This window comes from Pteropus vampyrus, unplaced genomic scaffold, assembly GCF_000151845.1.
Source record: "Pteropus vampyrus isolate Shadow unplaced genomic scaffold, Pvam_2.0 Scaffold21, whole genome shotgun sequence".
Taxonomy (NCBI): domain Eukaryota; kingdom Metazoa; phylum Chordata; class Mammalia; order Chiroptera; family Pteropodidae; genus Pteropus; species Pteropus vampyrus.
In genome coordinates, this window is record NW_011888802.1 from 10,792,636 (window position 1) to 10,816,761 (window position 24,126).

A 24,126-nucleotide genomic window follows, 5' to 3' on the forward strand; every position below is an offset into this window, starting at 1 on the left:
AAATAATATATATTTTTTCAATATGTAATTTTTATTGCATCTTTAAAATATCACAAGTAAGTCTGAGGAATCATCCGACATCTTGGTGTTTCTATAGCTGGACAACTTTGACCTTATTCATCAGCCTGCTGAACTGTTCCTTTTTCAGAAACATAAATATCATCCAAAATTCTTCGTATTTTGGATGGTAATATCCAAAAATATCCTTATTTTTCACTGTCGTGGATTGTTGAATCAAAGCAGCTGAATTTGATATAAATTCAATGTTGTTTCCTTCAAGAATTAACTCATCTTTCTGAGCTTGAGATATTCAACAAGCAACATCTGACTTCATCTGAACACTGCAGATGTATTTCTCACCCAAGAAACTTCGAATTTCAACAAGAGAACCATTCTATTGAATAACTACATTGATGGGGAAGTGAGTATACATATACCTCATCTCGTAACGAAGGCCCAATGTAACACCCTTGATCATGTTCTGTACATGACTACAGATAGTGCGAACAGTAGCCAGTTACTTTCTATTTCCCCACTATTTGTCAACCCGGAGCCTCCACTTTTTCTTTCCAAGGAGACTGAGTTCTACATTGATGTGATTGAAGTATCTCCACAGGGTGCCCCTGGGGCCCTTCACAATAGCTATGATTCCCTTCAGAGTGATATCCACGTTTTCTGGAATGTCAGCAGTCTGATTGCTGAGAATGGTCTTCACCCTTACAGTAGATGTGGCAATGAGCTAAACAATATTTTTTAATATAAGAATAAGAGAATCTTTCCCAGTCTACTAAAATAAAACATATGCCATCCATATAAAAATACCAGATTCTCATTTTGTTAAAAAACATGGTTTGTGTTTTTGTTTTTGTGTTTTATGTTGTTGTTGTTCTTTCCATTCCTCTTTGAATAATAGTGGTCTTTTACAAAGCTGAAATAGTGCAACTTCCAATATTTCAGTTTTCTCCAATAGACAAAGGCTATATAACTCACTACAGATACTAGTGAAACTATTATATTTGTTTCCTGTGCTTTTTCTAAAAATAATTGTGCCATTCCATTCTTCCCTGGCTAAAATTTTTAAGCAGATTTAGTAGGAGTTTTTGTATGCCATGTAAAATATAATCACAACCTTTAGAATCTAATCTCTCCTTCAACTAATAGTCTTTAGAGTGAATCATTCAAGATTTTTCCCCTTAGCTCCTATACTTCGATTTAAATCATTATTTAACATCTCTTCGAGTCCTTTATTTGATCATCATTTCATAAAATTCTTAAGCATGACAGCCTCCTGAAACACCTACTAAAAAGCCATATATTTAATTTCTGCACAGGGACTGGACACAAGATTATTCTACTATAAATTATCAGTCTCATCTTCCCAGGCTTGCAGAGAGCACACACAATGATGCTGTTCACTTACCAAGTCCACATTTATTATAATGCCCTACTTATCATTATTCAGGAAGCTGAGACTTTCCTATCAAGACAGAAGTATCAAATGAAGTCAGCACATTTAGAGGATTTAAAGCAAAGTCAGCTTTGGTTCGATAGGTATCCCTTTATACTTAAGAACCTCAGATGCGTTAATCTGCAGAGTAGTAGTATAGGTTTTATGGAGTTTAATAGATCTCCCCAGTGAACCTGTGCCAGACACATAATCATAATACACTAAATCATATCCTTTTTCATTTAATCCACTCCTCAGAGAAATGATCTAAGGACAGTAATACACTGAGGACTAGTCACTTAGCAAGCATTTATTGAGTGCCTACTGAAGTCTTCACCCACAAATTAGGCAAAAAAAAAAAAAAATTTCTATAGCGCATATTACTTGAAAGTCACTATTCTTTTCTTCATACATTGTGTCTTATGAGGAGTGAAGAACACTCATTTGGATCTCCTCCCATATTTAGGTTCATGTGAAGCAATTCTGAGAAGAGCTCATGGGCAAATATTGAAAGTAAAAAAGGGATAAAGTTTAAATACATTCTTGTCATTATCACCCTACTTCAAGAATTAAACCCTAAAACATCTACCAAAAGAAAGAAAAATAAGAACTTTATCACTCTACGTTTACTGGATATATAATAATTTCTATACCTCATGTTGATTCTGGAGAGAAGAAAGAAGATAAACTTCAAATATTTTTTTGTTTGTTTCTGCTGTTCTATCAGGCATATAAAAACTAAGACTTGAAAATCCAATTAATATTTTCTGAAACAATGTAAAATTTTCTACTGTAAATTACTGAATAACAGAAAAATTAGGACAAGGACATTGGTGAAAAGGAGAGGAAAAACATCCAAAAATTATGTTATTCACAAAAGCAATGAGAAAATTGGCAAAAAAAAGTGTCACAATTAACCTTTCCTGACTCTGGAAATTAACCCAAGACCTGTAGCAATCTAGGGAGTATTTATTCAAGAAAAGTAACTGAGTCTTAGTTAGAACAGTGAGCTCTATGGTATTTTAACTTACTAGAGTTCCATCCCTAGCTATCCAGCTCTACTGTAACTTTAAAAAACAACACCCCATATCATGGTAAAAACTAGCAGCCTGACAGTCACTGGAGAAGATGGAACAGAGTTGAAACGTCTTCTAAGCCCCATTCCCAGGTGATTGTCATTACTTGAACTGTTTGCTGGTTTTCTGGAAAACCTTACTTGTAAGGCCATCTTTATTTGACCTGAGTTGGAACTTTCCCAGTTCTAAAAGCCTTTTCTCTGGGAATATTTGTCAAAAACATACAGGCAATTGTTTAACTTCATGACTGCCTGAGGGAGTGAATCACAACTGAAGCAAATAATAGACTGACCAAAAGCTTAAGTGAAAAGTTGGGGAATAAGATGTCCATAAGCTCTTGAAAAGCTCCAACATATTCCTGGGAATGTAGAGGGTCATTTGCATACGTAAAACTGAACATGCTCATGTCTGTACATATGTTCAAGAAAGACCTGAGAAGGCCCCAAGTTCTCTCTCACCTCTGTCTGAACTTGAAACTCTTCACAAGAAAGTAAACGCTAAGGCAGAGATGTTAATTGCCAGCTGAGTGTTGAAGGCAAGCACTACATGCACACAGAGCCCCTTACAAAGACGAGGAAACTTATTTATTCTGAATTTATAAGAGAATCTATGGTGAATCATTAGTTGGCCACTAAGCTAAGTGATCAGAGACTTCTGTGGCTGCACACGCCAAAGAATACAGGTTACACAGAATTAATTTGAAAGTCATTGAACAAACAATAGAAGAGAAATGGAGCTATACAAGCACAAAAATTTGTATACTATGAAATTTAGTTGATAATAGTCCTAATTATATTGTTATAAATGAGATGATAATTGTGATTCCATGACAATAACTAAGAAAATAACTAAAAATATAGAAAAAAATACAAATGAATTAAAATGGTATATTAGAAAATATCTATTAAAGTAAATTAGAATATCTATTATTCAGACATGAAAAAGGAAGACATCCTGCCATTTGCAACAACATGGATGAAACTTGAACACATTACGCTAAAGGAGGTAAGCCAGCCAGAGAAAAGACAAATACTCAATCTTATCACTTATACATGGAATCTAAAAATGTCAAACTTGTAAAAAACAGAGTAAAATGGCGGTTACCAGAGAATGCAGGTTAGAGATGTTATTCAAGGGTACAAACTTGCAGGATGTAGTAAATAAGCCAAGAGATCTAATGCACATGACAATGGATATAGACAACATTGTTCTATAATTATGTAATATGGTAAATATCACTACTATGCCACTCATATGATAATACATAAATGTATCAAAGTAACACATTATACACCTTAAATTTACATGATGTTATATGCCAAATTGGTGACTATAAATGTTAAAAATATTTTCAAATATAGAAGCAAAATAAAAAAATAACATTCTGTATTTAAAAAAATGAACTATCTCTTTAATACAAAGAAGGCAAATATGAAGAAACAGAGAAAATGAATAGATGCAGACATTTGATAACAAATAGAAAGTTAGGGTAGGAAGAAGTTTGTCCAGTTCGAATGAGATTTTAAATAGTTGGACTTGACGAGGCGGAGAGGTACACAAAGGTTACAGGAGTAGGGCCTTTGGCTTTTTCTAAATTATCTCATCTTTTGCCTGATCTGAATTGTCTTTTTAAACCTAGAAATTTCTTGAGAGTAAACACAGCATCTTCCAATATTCTATATATGATCAGAAACAAAGGGAAAAATGCCTTTCAAACCCTAAGAATAAGTAGTCACTTCACTAATGACTTCTTTATAGCATCCTAGCTAATGTTTATCCCAGATTGACTGCTGATCAGTAAACAAGTTAGAAGAGAGAAAAGAAAGAGAGTAAGAAAGAGGAGAAGGAATAAGGTCAGGGTGATGGTGGGGGGAAACACAAAGACAATGAGTTATAATGAAAGAGAGGGAAAACATATATTCCTTAGCCTGTCTTCTAGTGCCTTTTAACAATAAAATCATAGGATATAATTCTAATTCTGTTTCTTATTCCTTTCTGTATTGAGCCTATCACTCTGGTCAGACAAGTCCTTGACACGTACACTACACTGTTTCACTTCTTTTCAATTTTGTCATTTCTTTTCCTGGAATGCTATTCTCTCACATATAAAAAGTGGTCTTTCTTCAATATGCACTTTAGATCCCATATTCATTAAACCTTTCCAGATGGGCTTTGCTCAAAATAATCTCTACATCTGAAATTCAATTCATTTCAGTTATGATTCATTACTTTTTGTCTTAATTCTGGTTCAGACAAATATACTAGTGGCTTGAACTTCAAAGAGTTTATCTCAACAGATAAATGAAATCTGGTGGTAGGCAGTACAACAATGATCTAGAGCAGGGGTCAGTAAACTGCAGCCCTTTTTATTGGAATACAGTCGTATCCACTCATTTACATATCACCTATAACTGTTTTCACACTGCAATAGCAGAGTTGAGCAGTTGCAACTCTTTAAAGGAAAAGTTTGTCCACCTATTGTTTAGATACTCCACAAAGCCATCAAGAACTCAAGCGTCTTCCACTTTCTACTCCAACATCCTCATGCCAAGCTTTTATCTTCATGGCCTAATCATGTTCCCAAAGGCTGCTTTATTTCTACTGAGCTCCAATCAATGGGTTCATATATCAAGCAACAAGAAAGAGAAACAAAAAAGGAGAAGAAATAGCAGTTTTTATCTTCCCTTAGAGACTGTCTAGAAGTCTTACATAGCATATCTACTAATATCTCATCTTTCAGAACTTATTCTCATGACAACTTCTAATGGCAAAGTAGGCTTAGAAATAAGTCCTTTAGCTGGAAATATTGCTATAGTTAATAATGTAGGGATTCTGAAAGGTAGAAAAAGAAAAGATAGATGTTATATCAGCAATTAGTAACTTCTATTCACTATTAGAAATTGTTTGATTTCAAGAAATATACATCTAATCAAACTAACTTAAATTAACATTTATTGAAAGAATTCAAAGAATTCAAGGGCAAATTTGTTTTCTGTTCTTACAAAGGACATGAACCAGAAATTAGAAAGCTAGGATGTCCTTTCCCATCTTTCCCAGGTCACGTGTCATCTGATCTTTTTTGTAAGGCTCTAATTCTTTCAGTCACTGAATGCCAGATTGCTCTGCAGAAGCAGATTAAATTTCCATACTTTTCTTTCAAGATGGCAACAAATGCCCTGTAGCCCTGATTTTGCACTTTTCTTGATCTAGAACCTGAATACCACGATTAGATTTTCTAAGTCTCAAACTGAAATTCATAGAAGAGATCATCTCCTTGACATAAATTCAATAATTTTTCTACCTATGATTAGATCAATTGTACCTTGGATGATAGTTTCATGTGGGCTGGTAGACTTTCCCGGCCATAGCAAATAAATTCTTTGAGAAGTATGTGAGAAAAATGAAGATGATCGGCATCTGTTGCCCAACTTCTATAAGATTCTATCTTTTATATACATCCACTGCCAAAAAAAAAACTTATATTATTGGTTATCTTCCTAATCATTATAAGTGAGTATGTATGGTATCTGTTGAAGACTGTGTTTCTCAATAGAAGAATCACCCCTATGGAACAGAGATGAAAATGAAAAGTGTATGTTCTCTGTACTTATATTCTTCAAACTTTTTTTAAGTGTAGTGATAAGCCAGTCCCCAAATACACTGTGTAAAATCAATTTCTTTTCAGATTTACAGAAATGATGAAATCTTATGGGTGCAAAAAAAAAAAAAACAGGAAACTAGTGGCCAACATAAGACCCCTGCCACAATCACAGCTGTCCAGGAAACAACCTGAGCACATTTGGACGAGGACATCAATAAGAATTACATAGTTTTTTTCTCCCATCTGGATTATAATTTATCTGAGAATAAGAACCATGCCTTATATTTACTTATATTCATTATATTATGCATTTGGAAAAGTAAGAAATAGTGTTTATCAGTATACAATAAATTGGAAGAAGAATTTAGGGACACTGTTGATATTCTCTGTACTCATTTCTCAGAAATACATAATCTACCAGACATAGATTTTCACGTGTCCCTTTCTCATCTATAATCTCCAAACTCCACTTGGGGAAAAGAAAAACATTGTTATTCTGGTATGTCAAATAAAATGTAATCATGTCTCGTTTTTCATCTTCATCATCACCACTACCACCACCATCATCATCATCATTATCATCACTATTACTGTTTTCAATAAAACCAAGACTACTTAAAATGCTATTTTATTCTTGGCATGTATTTTCCTAGCATGCTTTTCTCTGTATACCAAAAAGCTATTCCAGTGATTTCAAGAAAAAGTAGCTTTGCATGATGGGTTCAGAGTTGAGGGGGGAGAGGGGTGATCCTAGTTGAAATAAATTCTATGTACTTAGTTACTTTATAATTATCGTACAGACTATAGTAAAATAAAAAGTTAAAGTTGTTCCAGAGTTTTAACAGTTATGTGGAACTTTTTCACCTTTTAAAGACAGAATGTGAATGTTTATCAGTATACAATAAATTGAATTCTGTCTTTAAAAAGACAGAATAATGAATCTGACTAGTTTAATTATTTTTTTAAGTTTTGGGGTTGGTTTTGCTCTGGTATTTTTTTTTTTTGACATTAAGAGTATTCATAGAAAAGGATCCTTGTGTAAATGGATTCCTGTTTCTCTGTTAGTCACCTATAATGAGAGTCAATTTAGAGTCTTGAAACTTCTAAACTTTTTAACTTCAAAATTATAGCTATATCTCGCTATGATATATAATATCATATATCTATTTCTAACCAGTTACATTGATATTTACTTCATATTATTCTTATCCTCTGTGGGGAAAAAAGTAATAAGATACGTGCTTTAGTTCTTATAGGTTCTACAAAGTTATTAGAAAAGGCAGAAATATACAACTTAAGAAAAAAAAAAGTTTACCAGTGTATACTATGTGCTATGATTTTGGAAAGGCTTTCGCAATTTCCTGATTTGAATTTCATAGTGGAAATAACTAAAATAGATATTGAATATGCAAAAACAAAAGTGTTCTTCATTATATATCTTGACCTTGCTTTGCTCCTGTGACCAGTGACAAAGAGGTTGTCTTGATGAAGCCATTTAGCTTACTTTGATCCTTAAAATGCACAAGAAACACTTTCATTATTGACATTAATATGGTATACACTTGATTTTTTGATGAAATAGAGGATAAATTCCTTCTTGTTTTATCAGTATGATGGCATCGCATTACAAATTATGTTTGTTTTCTAGTAAAATATAAAACTAGAGAAAGCAATTTATCCTAAACTATAATATAAACTCCTATATTTTCAAAGAACTGATGTGATCAAATTGATAAACCATGAACCAGGCTTATTTAAATGAGCTGTCTTTTGGCATATGGAAAGAATTATTTTTTGTTATGAAAATCAAACAAGCTGTTAGTGAATTGCAGAAGACACATACAGAAAACTGCCTTGTGCAATCACATTTCAGGAGGATCCATTACCCATAGCAATGATAAAACAACTGTGATATCAAAAGGAAATGTGCCTTAGTAATAGTAAAAACAGAATCTTCTTTCCTAATATTGTTCTAAACAAAGTAAATATGAATCATGCCAAAATGTAAATGTTTGAATGACTGAAATATATACAATACTGTCAAAACTCCACAAAATTAAAACTGTTTCCAGGAGTAATGATAGATTAGACACTCTGACTGCTCCTATCATTGCGAACTAAAAATATTAAATATTTTTCTAATCCATTAAAAACACATTAATGAACTGAAAAAAACACTGAGAATTACAAAGAGATTAAAAACAGAGTAGAAATTGTATCTCAGAGATGTTAGCAGAGCACTAAAGCTTACTTAACATATCGAGAGAGATTCTCCTGGCTAAGAGAAATTCAGCTTTAGTTTTCAAAGGCTTTAAGAAAATGAATGCCTGAAGAAAAGCTCGAGAAACATTCAAGGTAGAAAGGCTACTAGGAAGCTTCCAGATATTCCTAGGAACTCAAAAGTCTATAGTTTCAATGTAAAGTTGAACTAGAAATAACCCTGGATCCCAAAAGTCTACTATGAAACATTTTTAGAAAATTGCCCAAGTGAAACTTAATGCTGAGCTTGAGGAGGTCTCCCCTGGGAATCTATAACCATAAGTATGTCTTCCTTCAGTTTACCATCAGCATAGTTCAAAAAATTTCAAGTTAAGAGTTTGATTAAAAGTGGTCATTAATTGGAAATGCCTCAGATCCCTAGAAGAAACAAATGTAAATTATTACTGGAGAAAAAAACTTTCATATAAGTTCTCAATATTTAACACAAAAAAATTTTCAAGAAATAGGAGCACTCAGTCAAAAAAAACAAAGACACAAGGAAACAAGACACCATGAGGAACAACAGTATTAGTTCTTCAGAAGATGTGATATTCTGAAACTGTCAGACATAAAATACCATGTAATTGTGTTTTATACAAATTTTAAAAAACATATAATAAAAAGTTTAAAGTAGTAATATAATAGAGTAACAATGAAACAAAAAGCAAGAAATATTTTTTGAATTACCAAATAATTGACATGTAAACAAATAGAAGTTCTAGAAAGAAATATTAAAATATCAATGAATACGTTAATAGGAGATTAGAAGAGTTAAATACAGAAACTGTAAATTCTGATATATATCTGAAAAAAGCAATCCAGAGAACAGCACAGAAATACAATGAAAAGACATTTTTTAAAAGTTTGAAAGACATGAACCAAGTGACAGTCCAACTTAACATAAAATTGCAATTACATAAGAAGAAGACTAGAATAGAGCAGAAACAATTTTAATAGTAATGATCAAAATTTCAAGAAAAGTTGAAAATTACCAATACAAATTCAAGAAGGCCATCAATTCCAAATGGGATAAATAAAAAGGAACTTATCCAATCACACCACAATAAAAGTGGAAAACACAAAAAAATTTTAAAACAACCAAACAGAAAACACAGATTGCTTCAAGGGAAGAATAATTAGACTGACAGCTAATGTATCAACAGCAACGATAGGAAGGATACAGTGATATAATATCATTGATGTGCTGAAACAAAATAATTATCAACCTCAAGTTATATAAACTGCAAAAAAATTATAAAGGCAGTATTTCAAGCAAAAGGAAAGTGACCCAACATAAAATGTTTGAGTCACGAAAAGGAATGAAAAGAAAAAATGGTGAATGTGAGTAAAACTAAACAAAAATTAACTTTTTACATTAATAATTACATCTTGATAATTTTTAAACACAAAAGATATTCTAAAGTACAAAACAAAAACAAATGTAAATCCAGAGGATTTATGACAAAGAAAAAGTTTTTTCTGTTCTTATGTCATTTGTGAGGCAATAGTATTGATTAGCTTTAGATTTTGATGAATTAAATATTATTAATAGTAACAGTAAAAAAATAATTCTCTTAGCATTCCATAAAAGTTTAAATTAGTCAAGACCCCAGCTTATTAAAATAATTTGAAGGAAGTGTCTTAAAAGATTATTAAAAGGGGATGAGTGTAATGTAGAGGAACCTAAAATAAGAGTTCAGTATTTGGGGCTGTTACTACTTCTAGACCAAAGGGATGAGGAGAAGAAGCAATTATAAGAATTCTTAAGAAGAAAATCCTGTGAAAATGGCTCCTGTGAAAATGAGAGGAACTATAAATGCAGATAAGGCAACAAAGTCAACTTGAGATGACCACACAAAGTAATAAATACTCTGAATTCCTTTTCTCTCTTCCATCATTGTTCTGGTGGTAATCATTGTTAGCTAAACCCTTCTAGGTGACAGAAGGCAAAGAAACACAATTATTAGTCTATACATGTCAGTCTCTGAGGCAGAGACTACAATGGAGAAAGCAAGACAATGGATATGAAAAGCAAATAGATTTTTAGGGTTCATATATAAATAAGCTTCGTTGAAACATTTTTTATGTGTGTGGTGGCAGACTATAGGAAAAACAAATAGTTAAAATATAGTAAATGCACACCACGAAATTCTAAGCAACAATTACTAGGCAGACTAGATGTACAGTTAGTAAAAAGGCAAATCTTAAAATGCTCATGCCAAATGGAAAAAAAAATGTAAGGAAATGGAGATTTCAAGTACAATAACATTTATCTAAACTAAAAATACATTCATATAGTACATCAATCCACATTTAGTAAGACTCCTTGAAATCAAAAGATTCAGAGGGATTTGGTAAACAATAAAAAAAAATAAGGAAAAGGGAATAAATAAATATGAAAATATTTACATAATACAAAAGAGGGCTTGCATACAGCCACTGATAATAATGATAATATGCCATAAATTGAAGATTCTAATTTTAATTCAGCAATAAAATATATCTCGATAAATCCAAAAGAGAGCAGGAAAAAAAGAAAAAAAAAAAACACTTTTTGGGAAATAAACCTATCTATAATTGCGATAAATATAAGGTTATACAAACTATTATAAACTATTATAAAATATAAAAAGGATACTAAATAATGACCAAAATTATGGAAGTTTTAATTCTCCAGAAAAAATATAATAATTCTAACATAGTATAGACTAAATAATATAATTTCTGAATATATGAAGTAAAAATTAATATAAGAAATATTGACAAATCCATAATCATACATACCAGTAGATTTTGACACATCTAATTTATTGATTAAGCAGACATAACTAAATCATTAGTAATTTAAAAGATGTAAACACGAACTTTATAGATGATATAACATACTCATATATAATAATGCACCCTAGAATTGCAGAACAAGCTTATATAGATGATTTTTCATTCTGATAATGATTGTAGACCAACTCTGACTAAATATAAAAACTAGAAGTTTGAAAACATTCAAGACACACTAATGCAATGAAAATGTAAGGGCCAAATATCTAAACGGAAGAGGAAAAAGAAACCACTTCAGTTTCATTTATTCCCATTTTTTTCCTCAAGATGTTTGCTGATTTACTAAGCACAACTTTCATTAATCTTAAGGGCCTATGGAGGCAATAAGTAGTGTACTGAACACTCCATAGAGGGAAAAAACCTAATAAGTACAGCACACTTTCAGCTGGAACTCATGAAAGGCTACTTTCTAAGAGTAGAATTGGACCAGAAACAGAACGAATCCCAATCTCTAATTAGTTCTGTAGTAGAGAACAATAAAACATCTGGAAGCTTATATTAACCCTATAATTTGTCATATATCATGTTCAGCATCACTAAAAATTAACCTAAAATATGAGGACACTAGACCAAATGACCAAGCACTAAGATGAAAACAAGGCAGAAAAACATTTGCTAGTCACCCAGATACTAGAGTTATCAGAAACAAATGAAATGTACTTATTTCAACTTATTAAACAAGCACAATTTTGAGAAATGTTATTTGATAACTAGAAACTATAAAAAATCAGATATATATTCTAGACTAGATACATACAAATTTGAAATAAAATTTAACGGATGTAGTTAACAGGGAATAGAAACAGCTAAAGAGAAAACTAATAAAATGGAAGATAGGTCAGAAGGTAATAAATAGTCTGAATCTTGAAGACGGGAAAATATAAAAAGAAACAGGAGTCATAAGACATAGTCAAAATTTCTAACATGATGTAGTTAGAATCCCAAGAGAAGAGAGAGGTAATTAAATTGAAATAATATCTGAAGAGATAATGGCCAAGAATAATAAAATTCATCAAGACAGAGATCCAAGAAGTTTACAAACCACTATAAAGAAAGAACAAAGAACACACACTTGTGTATATCATAGTAAAACTGCTGCAAACAAAAGAAAAAATATTAAAAGCAGTCAAGAAAAACTAAATAGTGTCTTCAAAAGACTAATTATAAGACCGAAAATTGATTTCTTAACAATAAAAAATGGAAGTCAGAAGTCAATGTAATGATATTTTCAATTTCCCAAAACAGAATAAATGCCAACCTAGTGAAAATATTCACCTAAATGAAGGCAAAATAAGGACATTTCCAGAGAAACAAAAACCAAAAAAATATATCATGAATAAACCCAAACTAAATGAATCACTATAAAGGATTCTTTTGGCAGTAGTAAAATAAATCGTGATGTATAAGATGCAAAAAGGAATTAAGAGAAAAGAAAAGGTAAGTGTGTGACCAAATCTAAATAAAGATGAATAATAATATTTATCTTTTGGAAATACATTTATAATCATAATATATAACAAATTATACTTATTATAGTACATTCAAGAACCATTTCTAGAAATAAAGAGATTTTACAATATAAATATATATGTTATTATATGTATAAAATTCATCCAGGTATAGATTTGGAAGTTTGAACATATAAATATATATATACACACACATACATACATACATATATATGTATACATATACATATATAATTTTCAATATCATAAAAAATGATGTCCCTATAAATGAATCTAATAAAGAGTGTGTATGGCATTTGTAGAGAAACTTACAACGCATTACTAAAAATCATTAGAGAATTAAACAACCTGCAAAATGTACTATATTCATGAATTAGATGACTCAAAATTACAGAGATGACACTTTTACTCAAATTTATCCATATCGTCAAAGATATTTCCAATTATGACATTTCAAATCAAAATCACAACTTTGGAGGCCATGAAGAGAAAGTCACAAGCTAATTTTATCATGTATATTGAAGAACAAAGAGCTAAGAACAGCCAAGACATTCTTGAAAAAGTAGAGCAAAGTGAGAAGATTTAATTCACAAGATAAAAAAAAAAATTATCATATCTTTAAATTATGGCATTTTTGTATTGTATTTGCAAAGATAGAGACATTGACTGTGGAGTAGAAATTTCAGAAATAAGCCCAAACGTTTATGGCAGATCATTTACTGCAGATGCCTGGGGAAAGATACAGACGAATCGATAAATGATATCTGGAAATTTGAGTATCCATGTAGGGATTAAACATGATATTGGACACATACCTGACACCATCCACAAATATTGTTTTCAGGTAAGTTAAAGCAAATGTGAAGGGCAAAATTTTTAAAGACAGTAAAGTTTATTCATCATATCAGGAAAGGAAATGATTTGTTACAAGACACAAAAAGAGAAAAAGGGAAATGTTGATAAATTTGATGACTTAAGAACTTCTCTTCCTTTAGATACTACATAATAAAAATATGAGCAACAAACTAGAAGTTATTTGCAATACATTATTACTCAGAAGTTGTTTACAATACATTATTACTAAAGAACAGCTACACATGAATAAGAAAAAAATAGTAGTAATACATTAAAGCCATGATGAAATAGCACTTAACGTTTACATCTCAAGTGATAAAAATAATGAAGAACAAGTAGAAGTATTCGTTTAGTGGTGGTAGGAAAACACTACTGGATAACAAAAAAGGACAAATTGCAAACAAACACACATGGTATAATTTCATTTACATGAAGTTCAAAAACTTAGAAAACTAAGCCACATATTATTTAGGAAAATAAATACGTATAGCAAAATCATAAAGAAAAACAAGGTATAAGGTAATGATGGATACGCCAGATAATTGAAAGATAATAGTAATGTTCTTTTTCTTAAACTTGATTCAATGTATCATTATTCTTGATATCTGATATCTATATTTTATAAGTAATCTATAACTATTTAAGTAGTTAATAAGCATAATTTTCAAGAAGAGTTTAGATACCCTCCTAGAATTACTCTAAGTAGCCAAAATTGTTTGCCAATAATTTCCTCTAAATGGCACACTGGCTCCACAGCCTGGAGAGAATATTTCATAATAATTGGAACTGAGCAACTTCTGGCATCCTCAGACCTTTTATAAATTTGCGTGGAGTAAATTCTAACGGGCACTCTAAAACCAAGATCCATGGGATACTACAGCACTGCTTTATGGAGATGGAGGTATGAATTAAATTTTATGAAAAACTAAAGAAATCTTCCTTTTAGCCAGCTTCTTAACAGTGAACATAATTTTTGATTTTTGTTATAGTAAAGAAAAAAAAGAGATAAAGAAGCGATACCTTCTATGTTGAAAGTTTTGCACCAGAAGTTGGCTGAAGCTTTCCTGTGAAGAACAAGCAGAGGGAGACCCTAACAAAGCGGTATGACTTCATATTTCTTCTGGCCTCAAAATATTCTCCATAGCCTGCTACCCAAAATTCTCATCCCATACTTAATACCTCTAGTAAAGGTGACAATCATCCTTTAGATTGAAGGGGTTTATAATGTCCTTCCATGAGAGAAGTAAATCATAAGGTGAGTCAAATGAGAAGAAGGAGGAAGAACATGATAAATTAAAAAGTTCACTTTTTAAAGATATTTTTTAGGACGAAAAATGTAAAACTTCTAAAGAAAGTTTTAAGCATTGTACCATTTGTTCTAAATTTTAACAGTCATGCTAATAGTGAACATTTATTTGACAACATATCAAAGCCAAAGATTAATTATTTCTGATTCTCATGACAATCCTATAATATACGTATTATTATATCAACTTTATAGGCTCTCTGTAACTCAAAGAGATTAAGTAAATTTAAAAACACAATTGCTTTGTGGGAGGATCCATTCGTCAGTCACTCAGGCAACCAGGATGAGATTCCTTCTTTACATGTGTGCTTCTCCAGTGCTAGACTTGGGGAAGGAAACAATGATTCTGCATTGGTTTTTTAAGCTTCCACATTCTACTTCCAAAGGAGAGACTAAATCAAATTCTACCTTGTGTCCAGGATGGAAACTGGAACCAATGTAAACAGCCCTAATGACCTCTACACATATCAAAGATATGCTGCTTATGTGATTTTGTTCTGGTTTGGGAGTTATGTGAACACAATTAAATTTACATACTTTACATTTCAGTTACCCTTTAACTACATTCTAACTCCTATAATTTACCTATGTAATATTCTCAACTTTCAACATAGAGAAAAACTGCCCTAAGAAAATTCAGTCCATAACTTGGAGTCTAATAATAAACACTTATCTTGAAAATCCCTTTTTATTTTTCTCATTGGATAATTGAACCTGAGACTCAGAGATGCTTATAATAATCCATATTACCTCACCTTTCTTCCTGAATATCTTTTCCAAATAGATTATCTGCCATTATAAATGTCCTTAGGTTAGTGTTCTCATATTTCGGCTAAAACATGATTTTAAAACTGAAGAATTTCAGTCTCTCTCCTTAGTTTCTTTACTGTTTCCATACACAAGGAGTAAACAAGTAACTAGCTTTTCTCTTATGTTTTAAGTTATGTGCTATATTTCTTGTAATTGCATCATAAAGGTGTAGAGATTTCTGTGACTGACGTCTAGGAGTGGTCCTGACTAGGCTGTGACATATTAAATCACATTAATAGCTCAAACCTTTCCATTTTCTAGTGATATTTTTTCATTTTATATTTTCCTACTCTATAGCATTCAAAATATTTTGCATTCTCCGGTGTTGGTACGACATTGTGGAAACTTTCTCTTTACTTTCTCATGATCAAACCATAAAATATTTTGTGTCCCCTGTGATATTTTGTTCACTGTATTGAAATCTGATAGAATATTAACTTAACATTTGGGTAATGACTCTAACGGTTATAGAATAAATAATTCAGAAAATCAATATTAAAATCCTTTAAGGTTAAATAAGTTTTGTTCCTTTGCGTGATAAAATACTGAAAACAACTCATGTTATTTTTTATGATGTCTGGTTACAATAAAAAATACTCAAGAGGAAAAAGAAAGAAAAATATGAAATAAAAACAGCTATAATAAACTCTTTTAAATATTATTTCTTCCAACCAATTTTTTTAGCATTTATACTGATTTCATAATTTTTTTGATAAAAAAAGGTCAATAATTTTTTATTGTTTGCCTATTATATGCTGCACATAGATCTTTTCTACCCAGAAATTATTAAAAATTGATGTGACCATCACCAAATTTTAAGATTAAAGCTCTTTATTTAATTACATTTTAAAATGTAACAAATAATTTTATCACTTGTCTAACATGATTGAAACTACATGTAAAAAAATTATGTTGGTGGCATGTATCTTAATGGGAAAACTCTTCCAGAATATAATAATAGTGATATTTACTTTTATTACTCTTCTTTGTCATTAGGAAAGATGACAATATAATTATTATAATTTTATTTTAGCAATTTTTTAGTATTTTTATTAATATAAATAACTACAACTGATAAAAACTTATTTGGCATGATGCTAAATTTCAAAAATATGTATGTAAGCACACAAGTAGATATGTAAAGATATGAAATTTTTAAAATATTTTTATCATTTTGATTACATTCTAAAATTTATCTTTGGATATATTAACATATTAATTTAAAATATTAAAGTAGCTTACATTAAACCAAGTCTCTAAAGCTACAATACATTTCATACTTCTCTTCACATTTATTTTTCTTTTTCCCTTCACCTGAAAAGTCTGGGAACAATAATGGCCCTCTAGAAATATTTTTTTGTGAAACTTAGAGCTTCCATGACATTTTATTAAGGAACATGAGTAAAAATGACTAAAGAAGCAAGTTCTACGCAAAATTATTTTGGCATTGAAACCTATAGTAATATCTTAAAAAAATACAAACCGAATATATCCAACAAAATATTTCCTTCAAAGCATTTCTTTTAATATGCTCTATTCTCTTCTGTTGTGTGAAATGTTTTTCAAAAGAATAAGCACTGTCATCGTATAACAGTATCCATTCATTACTACATGGCAGGCAGTGTACTGAGAGTTAGGCTTACATTATTTTATTTAAACCTTATGTCAAACCTGAAAGGTAGATATTTTTAACAAAATTTAAGATATGACCAAACTAGGCTAGAATAAATAAATTTTCATAAGATTAACATTGCCAAAGCTCCAAATAATTATAACATTCCATTTACTGAGTAGATGAACCAAGAATTTTTTTCTACATAGCTTTAAGTAGTCTTTAAGTCCTAGTCAATTAAAAAAAATTTCCCACTAAATTATGTAGTTTCTTTGCCAAAATACCTTTGTCCCTGTCTTCGTCCAGTAATTACATCATTGATTAGGCTAATTACCAAAAAATAAAAAACAACAAAACAAAACAACAACAACAAAAATACAAGGTTTAAAGAAACATTCTTAGCAAAACTGCAGATGGAGCCACACAGTGCCCCTTCAAAGACTGAGTAGGATTCAACTCTTGTTACCAAGCATTTCCAATATTTACTGATAGCTTAGTAAATCAATATCACAATAGATTCCCTATGAGCTATAAGAGTCATAGATGCCTCAGAGTACCCTAGTGGTGTTAGTGTTATTGGCTTGAAAGCAAATTTCCAAGATTTTATGAGGCAAATAGTTAATTCTATTCATGGCCTGCTATCAATATCTTAGAACTTAAAAAGAAAAAAGAAAAATGTTAAACTCTAAATACTTTAAAATAAAAAAATAATACACATTGGAACTTGATAAAACTTTCCGATAGTTTGACCCAATAAACCACAGAGGGAAAGCTATAATGTATTTCACAAACAACCTTTAGTATGATCAGAAGATTGACTTGGTATTTTTACTTGAGTACTGATACCAATATTACTATAAGAGAACTTCAAAATTATGCCCTAGGGAACAAGTGCAAACAAGTGCAAGTTAATATTTTCAAAGTAGCATATATATTATCATTACTGTAGATTCCTTTTGTCTGGCATTGAATATTCTAAAAACAGATGATTGATATTGAGATACTTAGATACACAGACACATAGGAGGACGTTTATTTATTAGTTCTTGATAAGTGGAATATTTATATAACTGTAATGAATTCAGGAACTCTTTTAAAACTATTTCATTTTAAAATTCTCATCCCCCACCTTCCTTCCCTTTGGCATCCATCAGCTTGTTCTCTATGAATCTAAAAACTTTATATTTCTGAATTAAGTTGATAAAATCAACTTGAGCTTTTTGGAATACCAAAAATATTTAGCTCATTTAATTTAGTTAATCAAATTATTTACCTGAACAAAATCCTCATCTAATATTAAACCCCATGTATTTATTTAGGGAATTTGAAATGAGACACTTCTCAGGAAGCTTAACAAAATTAAAAACAAATTCATGCTCTCTGCAAGAAAATAGGTGGAAGCCAGACCTTTTGGACATTTCACAGAAATCAATAAATATTTAAAGTATGTACTGTAAATATTTGTTTGAATATAAAATAGATTGGCAGGTGATTTCAACTAGGATATTAATCTATTTGTTTCAGATAACCTCGAGAAGTAGAAAGATAGTAAGTAGGTAGGTACGTAGATAGATGGATGGATAGATAGATAGATAGATAGATAGATAGATAGATAGATGATAGATAGAAAGAAATGATCTCCATTAAAATTCTCAGAAGAACTCATTAAAGGCATATTTTAAGGTATAGAAATGATGAAAGCAGATACAAAATTGAATTTATAATGTTGACAGACTAATATTAGTTAACATCTTCTTGATTTATCAGACTACTCGATATTCAAATTCCTTGAACAAAAGACAAGGCATATCCACAAAAAACTCACTGGAGCTGATCTCTACTTTTAACCAAAGAAAATCCAAGAGACCCAATTGGAAACAGCTTCAATGGAAAAATAATGTAGAGGTGGGAATGAATCAATAAATTTAATCGTGATAAAACAATTGCGAAGTCGGGACTTTGTAAAGGGAATGCCTATTGATTTACTTGTTGCTTTTTTTAATTTTTAAAATAAAATTTTATATAATGGTATGATAAGAGAATATAAATGTCTCCACTATAGTTTATCAAGGATTTTTTATGGTTTTGGGGTTTTCCTATATTCTGTAGTCATATTTGCCTCATCTAATCCCCACTATAAGTTTCTGAGTATTATTATGTCTACTTTACTATTGAAAATGAGATTCTTAGAGAGTTTCCATATGCAAATGTATTTCAAATTTGTGGGTTTTTAAGACCTAACTTGATAACTAAATAAAAGTCCAGATTCCAGGTCTCCTCCTTTCTGAAGTCTCTAATTCAGTAGGGATGGAATGGATATTAACAATTCATATTTTAAATAAGTATCCATGGGTTATTTTCTTTTCAATGCAGCAAGTTTTTTACCTAGCAGTCCTGTGAAAGAGGTGAGTGGATCTTGAGTTAAAGAGATAGTCAAGATAAATTGAGAGAAGTAACTGCATATATTTGTCTGTCTTAAAAGACAAATTTATCATCTTATAAGAGAAAGAACAAAAACCATATTTACTGTTTAGGTTTGTGTTAAAACAGCAATTGTGGAAATGTAGAGATGACCAATTTACTAATTAAAAATAACTCTTGACTAGCTAGCAAAAGCATAGTATATATAAAGCTGATAAGCATTCAATCTAGCAACAGGTTGAATGAGGAGAAAGAAAAGGTGTACAAGAAATGGTTGCTCCCTTCCAGGAACTTAGGTTAATTTAAGAGAGCGAAATATATATACATGAAAAATATTAGGTAAAAGTAAAGTTTTTACACAGAGTAATAATTTTATGACTAGACAATCTACTTAAAGTCAATTTAAACAACAATATGAGTTTGTTCCCAATGCAGGCAGGAGCTGTAATGGGAGGGCCTCCTGGGCCAATGGTGCTGATCTTGGATCTTGAAACACAAACAAGAGTGTGTGTTGGAGAGTTAGAAGATCATATAGAACTGCAGAAGGAGCATGGTGCCTAGGGCCTTTGTGAAGAGACTTGACACAGGTGGAAGGAAGGAGAGTGTTTAAGTGGAGTAGAAATTCTTAATTGCTTTCATCTTAACTAGAAGGATCTTTGAAAGAACTATGTAGGGCTTCTTTAACATTGCACATCATCTTAAATTGCATACTCATTCATTCATTAAGAAATAGTTTATATAAACTTTTAATATTAATTATTTCATGAAAGATATTATAAAGCATTATTAGCTTCTCTAAATTATATCTCTAGTTATATTTACTTATTCTCTCACAAAAACAGTTGGGTAATAATTTTTTAAACAAAAGCATTTTGAAAACAAAATCATTTTTGTCTTCTAACTATATCCTATCCAGTATATTATGACTTCAAAGTCTGAATTAAATCTCAATAAACTAAATGACTAGCCCTTAAACTGGCCCTTAAAATCCCAAAGTGCAGAAAAATGTAATTTCTTTACACTACTCTTTTTAGTTTAAAAATAGAGAAGGTAATTTTTAATTGCTAATGGAACCATATCTAGCAGTTAAATGCCTTTAATAATTTGATTCAAACTTATGGCTTCATCTTGTCTCTTTCACTGAGGTTACATAATGGTTAAAGAAAAAATATATATTAGTTTTCTTCCATGAAGCATGAATGGACTTTCTTTTCCTCATAATACATACCTCCAGGTTGATTTCAAATGGTTTTATTTGCTTTTTTTAAACCCATCTACTTGAAAATTATTGGTTTCAGTTGCAATACAAATTCAGGTAAGGGCTGATGGTATCTACACTGTAATGGATACCCTCTCAGATTTCAGCAGTATATATCCCTAACAGAGATAAACAGCAACACTTTTATCAGTGGCATTGCTATTAGACCTAAGAGGATCAGAGTATATAATAGTTATTATCTGATAGTCAACTCTTTATCCTTTACAGAAAAAAAAAAAAAGCCACTAGAAATGGTAAATAATCTTTTTCATCACTTACCACCTTCTGGCGCTTGTTTTTATTACTCCCTTATACTGAAATTACAAGCAACAACCAATATAATGCCAGTGATGAAATAATCTTTTCTCATAGCTCCGCCATACTATACTCATTACACTGCACATCAAAACTATTGTCAATAAAATTTACTCAAGAGCCAAATGAGAACAGAGAAAAAGATTGCTTTAAGACATCATGTATGCAAAAGGGACCTCTGGCTCCCTCCAGTTCATCTTCAGCTATGATGGATAGCACAACTCAAGTTCCCACTGACAGTTACTCAACTCACACATGCTGCACATATCTTTCTACTTTCCACCCAGAACATTCTCCAACACTATGAAGTCTACAGGTACCACATGCAAGAACAACCCAGAAGTACTGGGTTAATACTACCAGTAGCAACCCCGATCAGGGGACAGGAGCCAGTGAGTAAATGCTCCTGTCTCCTGTCCTTCAAGTTGACAATTTGGGGAATTCAGATATATATTCTATCTACTTCTCAGAAGAACCTGGTTACTGCTCAAATGAAAGCAGCTACCTCAATTATACACCTACATGCTAACTTTCACTACATTCTGTATCATCTCACCTGCTCCTTCACTATTACTTCCTGGATCATCTTCGATATAAACTAATTACATTCAGATCATTGTCTCAGGCTCCACTTTCAAGGGAACACAAACTAATAGGTAGGTAACTTTGTTAACTACTTGTTATTGCTTTAAAACAGGGATCAGTACACTTTTTCTCTAACAGGGCCTACAGTAAATATTTGTAGTTTATATGAAGTTTTTGTTGGTTCCACTCGGTTCTGCCATTTTAGAGTGAAAATAGCCAATGACATTAAACAATGAATGGACATGACCATGTTCCAATAAACTTTACTTATAAAAACTGATGGTGTGTCAGATTGGGCCTATGAGCCCATAGATATCTGTCTCCCATGAATTGCATAATTCTTTTTATAATGCATGACAATATGCTTAGATATCTCTAAGCTTAAGTATTCTAATGATAATCATTGATGAAATTAATAATTGCCTTTTATTAAAATTATTATATGCAAGGCACTATTCCTAGCAGGTGTTTTACACACATTACTGTTTTATTCCCAACATTTTAATTTCATTTATGAAAACCTAAAGCTCAGAAAAACTGAGTCATCATTCATGCTGTTCACCAAACAGTTGCAGTTTTCTGCTTTCTAAGTACATGATTGGATTTTACTTCTTGGTCCTCTCTCTAGTGGTGTAAGGCCAATTAATTATTCCTAGGCAATGTGTTAACTGGTGCCAAATGATCCCACAGGGCTCTTTGACCCTTTGCCAAAATTGTTGACAAGTTCCAGGTAGTGGGTCCCAGCCTGAGGACAACATGAGGCAGCAAACATCCAGTGAACATGTAACATGAGGGAGAAATACAACTGAGATTTTTAAAGTCATTTGTTATAATTACATAGCTTATCCATCCTGACTAGTATAGAAACTAACTTGACCACTGCCACGGCTAGTAAGTGGCACAGAGCAAATTCAAATATAGATCTTTAGACTGCAATGCTTGATGTCTTTCCATAATATATCCATCACTATGTGGAAGCCTTTTTCTTGCACATAAAAAACAAAAACAAAAACAAAAACAACACATTAAGGCAAATACACTCTGCCAAAGACTTCCTTTCTTAGCTCTGTTTAAAACACAAACACACCAAAAAATGAGGAAAATCTGGGAAAGGATAAGAAAAATCAGACACTGATTCCAGAAAAAATTTCAAGTATCTAAAATTTATATTCAGTATCCTCCTATCTTTTCCTCACTCTTACAGTTCCTTTAGTAGGAATGTTCTGGGGCAACCATCCAGTCATGGTGATTTACTCTCCTCTGGTAACTACTTCCCACTTCTCTGCAGTATGGGTGAGTAGCCCCTACCATATGACCAGACTATTTCTAATTGATCATAATAGCACCCCTGATCCAAGATGAGACAAGCAGCTGATCTTCCAGGGATACTGGAATTGGGGCTGATCCATTGAAGCCAATCTTTCTACTGCACTGAGCCCATGAGAATAACATTCTGAGAGTATTGAGTAGCAGCATTCACCCTGCCATTTAACACTAAAGTCTTCAAAGAGAGAAACATAAGCATACATATAGAGATGATGTGAGAGAAAAGACAGAGAGGGTGTCTTGAGTATTCGAGGTGTTTGTTCCTGGCCCAGCTGTACTCCTGACATTGGGGTTATTTTTTAAGTCTGGTAATAAATTCTTTCCGTTTGCTTAAACTAGATCAAAATTTTTCCTATTATTTGCAATCAAAGAGTCCTAACAAATACAACTCCCAATCTATGAGTCCTTTTTTGCAATTGCTCAAAAATTTAATCTTAATGGATGGGTTACATTTTCTAGTAAAAATAATTGGTGTCAATGGCAACCTTGGAAATACTTTGATAAAATAATTGTCTTAAGTACAGTCGGTCCTGAAATAATGTCATTTTGCTCAACACCATTTCATTGTAACATTGATGAGAAAAAAATTGATTCCTGGCTGGAGCCACTGTCTGTGTGGAGTTTACATGTTCCCTCCATGTCTATATGGGTTTTCTCTGGAGACTCCCATTTCCTCCCACATCTCAAAGACATGAGGTGAATGGAAGTGTCTCAGTTGTCTCAGTCTGAGTGAGCGTGTTAATGTGACCTGCAATGGAAAGGTGTCCTTCTCCAGAGTGGTTTCCCACCTTGTTCCTGAGCTGCCAAGAGAGGCTCCAGCCACTCATGACCCTGAACTGGAATAAGTGGGTTAGAAAATAACTTTTTTACTTGCTTTATTCATCTTTCTAAAATGTACATATATCTCACATTTATTTCATTGTTTAATATTAGAAGTGTTTGGGCCTT

The 24,126-nt window shown here is 31.7% G+C and overlaps 1 long non-coding RNA gene across 1 annotated transcript; it reads right to left on the bottom strand.

The window, feature by feature from the left end:
• Window positions 1-27: 27 nt before the first annotated feature.
• Window positions 28-8,312, bottom strand: LOC111736636. Its single transcript, XR_002779222.1, has 3 exons — window positions 8,303-8,312; window positions 1,474-1,477; window positions 28-171 (listed from the first exon to the last, which is right to left on the bottom strand). It is a non-coding gene; the product is annotated as an uncharacterized LOC111736636 (long non-coding RNA).
• Window positions 8,313-24,126: the final 15,814 nt, after the last annotated feature.